This window comes from Rhineura floridana, chromosome 1, assembly GCF_030035675.1.
Source record: "Rhineura floridana isolate rRhiFlo1 chromosome 1, rRhiFlo1.hap2, whole genome shotgun sequence".
NCBI lineage: Eukaryota > Metazoa > Chordata > Lepidosauria > Squamata > Rhineuridae > Rhineura > Rhineura floridana.
In genome coordinates, this window is record NC_084480.1 from 198,340,523 (window position 1) to 198,347,478 (window position 6,956).

At 39.4% G+C, this 6,956-nt stretch overlaps 1 long non-coding RNA gene across 1 annotated transcript; it reads left to right on the forward strand.

Annotated features, from left to right (window-relative positions):
• The first annotated feature begins 963 nt into the window (after positions 1-963).
• Positions 964-6,479, forward strand: LOC133363413 (uncharacterized). The gene is made up of 3 exons (XR_009757677.1): positions 964-1,151; positions 2,624-2,787; positions 5,851-6,479. It is a non-coding gene; the product is annotated as an uncharacterized LOC133363413 (long non-coding RNA).
• Positions 6,480-6,956: the final 477 nt, after the last annotated feature.

Here is a 6,956-nt window from a genome sequence, read left to right on the forward strand (position 1 = left end):
TCTAATACTGCTGTTTCCAGGAGAAATAAGGAAAACAGTGATCAAAAGTTAGCAGTAGATAATTCATTGGGCTTAATAATGTGATTTGTAGTATTCCCACAGAACAAAATGTTACTGCGTATTTCAAGAAACTTCTTTATAATAGCAAGAAAACATTAAAAGCCTCATGTCTTACATTGCACCATAGGTAGAAAAATATTAAGCAGTGTGACTACATCTCACTGTGCTTTATTAGCTAAGTAAAGTACATCTTTAAGATACATCGCCACTATGTTATTTTAGTATACTGCTTCTTTAGATAGCTTCAAATGCCTTTTCTTCTTTACTAATCAGATAATTTATGGAGACAATTGGCCTAAAAGATCTCAAGGTCCTGTATTTTAATATGTCATAGTTTTGTTTACCATATCAAAGCTGTGGTCTTTACTGGTAGCCATTATGCACTAAAATCCACAAATATCTGGTTGTTGAAGATATTGGCTGAAAGGTATTAAACCAATTCCTTTATCACAGAAATTTCTGCTTTTCCAGACCCTGGCATGTCATGTTCAAGACACATGTGCAAAAGCAGATATGACATTTGAATTCATTGTTGCACATTGCAATGCATGTTATTTTCTGCAACATTCTGTTTCCCATCCAAAAGCACAAAGAGTAGTACAGATCTGAATCATTTCAGACATCATGTGTCCAACAGGCTTAATTGTGCATGGATCCTTAAATTAAACACCCTTTCCCCATGTGGACTGAATGAAGACCTGGATTTTCTTCCCCTGTTGTAAACACACATAATTGAAACAAGATCCCTAAGACAAGAGTGACTGCAATTATTTAGTGATTTCGAACTCCAACTGAGATCATTTGAGATGAACTATATTTTACCCTGCAACTTCCAACAAACATGCATACAAGATTTTTCCCCTGTTGTAAATACATGTAATTGTAACAAGATCCCTAAGAAACGAGAGGCTGCAATCACTCAACAATTACAAACTAGCTGAGAGCATTTGAGACGGACTATATTTTACTCTGCAGCTTTCAACAAACACGCTCACTAGATTCGGCCTGACGAATGTGCTGCTGATAATCAACAATCTTTTGAATAGAATCTGAATCATCATTACTTTGAATGAAGAATTTGAAATAAGCATGTGAGTAAAGAAATGTATGTACTCCCATCCCACCCTCCCCTTTTTCAAAAAATAGAAACTGTAAGTTACAAGTTTGTACAGAATGTTTAGTGATTCCAATGTATATCTGTCTCTTTCAGCCCCTGATGAAGGCTATATAAGATTAGCCGAAACGCGTTGGGCTTTTTTTACAATTTTAATTTACATAAATGGAATAAAACTGTGACTTTTTACTTACGCTTTTTCATCATTCTGGGCTACCCCCCTCCATTCCACTGTTTCATTGAATGACATCCACTCTCTACCTACCTCTTACAAAAATTATGCAAATACAATTAAAACATATAAGTAAGACATACCAAAATTATAATTAAAATGTAATCAAACCATCTATAGAATTAAGACCATTTAAAACATAGTGATTAAATAAATAAATAAATAAAAATAAGTAAAACAGTGCCCTATTAGTAGCCCTTGTTGGAATACAAAAGTTTTCACCTGCTGATGGAAGGATAGTCAATTTCCCTAGGAACGGAGTTTAAGAGCCATAGCAAAGATGCATGTGACTGACACTGCATAAATGGTTGTGGTATTCACTTATGGTGGGCAAAAATTTCATCCACATTTTCATGGGGTCATTCATCCCCTCATGCAAAAAAATGAGGGAAGGTTTTCTGTTGCATTCAGGTATGTCATAGTATTGTTTCCATGGAGAAGAAGATACATGGCGGGGAAACTTGGTAGAGTTTCACTGGCTGCAACCAGTGGCTGGTGAGGCACATTGAGGGGAGTAAACCTTGGCAACCATGTCTTACAGTAAGGTAATCCACTGCTCTTGAAATTTACAAAAATCTGCCCCACTTCAATTTCTGAGGTGCAATTTCTTCCACCCCCACTGTGAATAGGGATGTAAGACGGCACTGTTTTCCATTCCTCCAGGTATTCATTGCATGCAGCACTGTTTCCATTCTGCTGCAGTTCATCTTCCATCACAAACTATGCTATTTTCCTTGCTATCTGCTGCACTGAATTTACTTAACATGTAATTTATGCAATTAATTATGTAAGTTACAAAAGTTACATTGTCATTACGTTATTCCACCCCATTCATTTCAATGCAAAGGAAGCACAATGCAAATGGGAAAACAAATGCAATCAATTATTTATTGTTTGTGGACTGAAAGCAACAGCAGTGAATACCTATCATATTCACTGCATTGATTTCTGTTCCAGGAATGGGATGAATAAGTGAACATTGACAATTAGCAATCCCGTTTCTCTTTTGGTCTGAATTCTCCAACATCCCGAACTGTGAATGTCTTAAAAACAGCGCAGCCAAAAATATTGGTTCAGTTTTAGTATTCACAAACCTTTTCTAGCTACATGGGAGTGTGGCTAGAACAGCATGAGAAAGAGGCCCCCCATTTCTCCCAAAAGAAAACAGATATTTCCGTTTTAGCATTTGTAAAATAATGTATTTATTGTATGGAAAGGACACAGATTATAAAATGCTTTGAGAGTCAAGTAGTCCATTGAGCATGGGAGGCTGCATATATGAGAATCAAAGGGCATTGTTGATGTTCACAAGTAACGGCGGACTCTGGAATCCTGGATGGTACCAGCCCAGAAAGAGAAGCATCATCAGCCATTGGAAAAGGTGGGCAATTAGAATGTCTGTGTGGCATTTAGGAAATTAGTACTGCTATTTTTTGTGGCCTAATTAAAAATATCCAGGATCCTTTTCAAGGTCGAATGAATGAGATATCTCATAGGACTGGAATGGGAGCTTAAGAAACAAGAGGTGATGAACTAGCATTTAAATACATGAACTGAAGAATAAGTTAGAATTAGAAGCGGATTCAAAGCCAAGTATGCATCATTTTTAAGAGAGCAACCATTAAAAAAGAGAAAAGAAATTGCAAGCCCTGTGTCATAACACTTGGAGGAAAAGGCCACATTATAGTAATTCATAATCCAGGGGATTTTTGGTACCCAAGAGCATTAGTTTAACACTCTTTTGGTTGGCGAAAGGTCAGTATTTGTTTTATAACATCCACTCCAGTTATTTTTTCCCCTCCTCTTGACTGATGAAATCTCACAAGGGAAGTGCCAGCAACCGCCGAGTTCAGATGAAAATAATTTTCTTTCCTCTGCTTGTGTTCAAATGCGCAGCAGTAATTTTTCCTTCTTGTGACATACTCAGCTTTTCTGAACAGCTGATATTAAAAATTGTATAGAATCATATACAGGTAAGGCATCTGGGGCATATCCCATAGGATAGCATTAGTGATCATAGTATCAAAGTATCTGCAAAGCCCTCAGCAGGCTGACCAGGGCTGGCAACATGAATTGGCATGGCTGGGCATCTGCTGAGGCCCAGGTTCCAAAAGGGCCCCCACTATTGACTATCAGATCACTCTGGCCTTGTGGCTTCTCCTCCTTGCTATCACCCATCCCCACTAAGAAAAATGAGCAGTGTCAACAGTGAGGAGATGGAGCAGCACCCTCCACTTGCCTTGCCCTCTCACTGTGGGTGGTGGTGTAGACTGTGCCCAGAGGGAGGTGAATGGGCAGGAGTGGTAGCCAAGAGGAAAAGGAGGACCACTGAGGGCACTCAAGCCAAGCCCAGCATATCTGTGGGGAAGTCTTCAGCCATATAAGCCATGAGGACCTCAGGTGAAGCTGTGAGTCACATCCTTTTAAAAATTAGACCTTATGGTGCCACAGATACAATACTCCCCCTCTTTGGTACCTCTGAAATGTTCTCCTAGCTGAGGATGGAATGCTTATTTGTATGTAGGTCGGACATGGTTGGGGAAATATCCAAACCAACCAACCATGTGGGTGTACCCTATTGTGAGGATCTTTCACATACCTGATTGGTTGCTTGTTCAGTGGGGGGAAACACCACACAATCAGCTACATCCACATGGTTGGGTTGCTGAGCCTGTAATCTTGTAAATGATTGTCTGGCAGTAAGTCCCACTTGGTTGTATCTAACTAGCGATGAGGAAATTTATCAGTTTTGGTTTCACTCAGTTTCTTGTTTTTTCACTCTTAAAATCAGTTCTCCACATTTCAAAATCAGTTTGCAGTTAAAAAAAAGTCCTCATGGATATTAATCAATGATTTAGTGTGAATTTCTCTTAATATACACATCTGTGTATGCAGCTTTGCCTCATATACACATATTTTCAAAGCCATTTTCCCTAATGCATTTTTGTATGTTCATGAATTTATGCATTTTTATGCACACTGTACTCTAGTTATAGGGAAGGTGATTGAGAGGGTTGTGGAGCAGCAATTGCAAGTACTCTTGGATGAAACAGATTATCTTGACCTATTCCAATTTGGGTTCAGGCCTGGTTATGGGATTGAATCAGCCTTGGTCTCCCTGATGCATGACATTTATCAGGAGAAGGACAGGGGAAGTGTGACCCTATTATTCTTACTTGATCTCTCAGTGGCTTTTGATGCCATTGACCATGCTATCCTTTTGAACTGACTTGAGGAGATGGGTATCAGAAGCACTGTTTTACAGTGATTCTGATCCTATCTCCAGGGTCATTTTCAGAGAATACCATTGGGTGATTGTCTTTCGGCCCCCTGGCAGTTGTGCTGTGGGGTGCTACAGAGGACCATCTTGGCCCCAATTCTGTTTAATATCTATATGAAGCTCTTGGGAGTGGTCATCAGGAGATTTGGGGAGAGGTGTTAGCAGTAAGCTGATGATACCCAGCTCTATTTCTCTGTAACATCTGGATTGGGAGAAGCCATGCAAGCCCTGGACCACTGCCTGCACTCAGTGGTGGGCTAGATGAGGGCCAATAAACTGTCTCTGAATCCTAGAAAGATGGAGGTGCTGTGAGCTGGTGGTTCCCGAGTTCAGATAATTGGTTAGTTGCCTACTTTGGATGGGGTCATACTCTCTCTGAAAGGTCAGGTTCATAGTCTAGGGGTGCTCCTGTATCCATCTTTGTCACTAGACAAAGTGGCTAGGAGTACCTCTTCCCAGCTTTGGCTGGTAAGACAGTGGCAGCCATTTCTGGACCAGGATAGCCTGACCACTGTTGTCCATGAGCTGTTAACCTTCTGGCTGGATTAATGTAATGAGCTCTATATGGGGCTGCCTTTGAAGCTGGTCCAGAAGCTGCAGTTGGTGCAAAATGTGGTGTCATGGCTGCTCACATCCCGCTGTTGAAACAATTGCACTGGCTTTCCATTAGCTACTGGGCCAAGTTCAAGGTTCTGGTTTTGATGCATAAAGCCCTATGCAGCTTGGGACTAGGATATCTGAAAGATTGCCTTACCCATTATACACCCAGTCGATCACTGCGCTCTGCAGGTGAGGGCCTCTTGCAGCTACCTTCTTATCAGGTGGTCTGTTCTACACAACATAGGAAATGGACTTTTAATGGTATAGCACTGACACTTTGGAATTCCCTCTCCTCAAATATTAGATAGGCACCATTCTGTCATCTTTTGGTGCCTTCTGAAGACCTTCTTCTTTCAACAAGCCTTTTAAGTAGAGACCTTATCCCAGTCTGCATCTGTGTTGGAATGTCTTTCTAAGATGTTTTTAAAGCTGGTGTTGTTGTTTTTCAAAAAGATGTTTTTAAGAATTTTTCGTTTTAATGTGTTTTTAAAGATGTTTTGTTTTAATATGCTTTAAAGTCCTATGTTGTAATATGCTTTAAAGTTATATGTCTATTTATTTCAGTGGATCTATTCTGAGTATGACTTAGTCAGATACAACCCACTATATACAACTGGACAGAGTAAACATGCATAGGATTATGATGTGAGGCACAGTCTTTTGCTGTTTGGGTTCTGATCATGGATAAGCAGCTCTCACATTACTTGGAACATTTTAAAGGGAACTATCATCATCATCATCATCATCATTGCAGAAACCTTCCCTAGGGATGCCTACCAAACCATCTCATTGCTTAGCTTTAGGTCTCACATATCGGAGGAATCCTTCGTTGTCTATGAAAGCACTTTGAAATATTGAAATATAACAGTTGTTATATTGCTGTTGCTGTTATGGATTTTTATCATTTTTGAAAAAAGTGAAATTCTTCTGTACATCACATTGACTACCTGTTTAGGATGGGAAAGTTATAACAATAAATAAAGATTTGTAAAAATGTATCTATTTGCAATGCTTTGGTGGCATACTTGGCCAGAGTAAAGCCATAGCTTATGTTACACTGGTGGGCACATTCCCTCTAAATATTTAATTTTTACAGCAATGAAAGTTAAGTTGGGGAATGGAAGAGAAGAGGAATGGTGGGATATTTGTGGATATCAAAGACAATGATGGAAACCTGTGAAAATGTGGACAGAACCAATAAACCTACATGCTTTGTGTCAAAATGAGCATATGTTTACAGTGGTTGATTTGAGAGCCAATGTCGTGTAATGAATAGAAGGCTGTATTGGTTTCAAATTCCCACTGAGTTGGAAGGCTCACCATCTCTCAGCCTAACGTAACTCACAAGGTTGTTGTGAAGATGAAAGTGTCTGGCTCTTTGCGATCTGAGTCATCTGAATCATTTGCTAACCATGACATCACAGGTACTCATGTGGATTTTAAACATATTCTGACTCGTGTGGGAACAACTGAACCAATAAGAGAACATTTAATGGTAGGGCCTTGGTTAGCTGGTTTGTGACAGCCATTTCAGACAACCAAATAATCAGTTGCATAATTATTTCCTCACAATTATCACGACACATAGACATTATGTATATATTATAAAACTTGATCTTGAAACCATTCTCACTGACACTCTTAAAAATTCTCCTGAGAAGTATATTCTT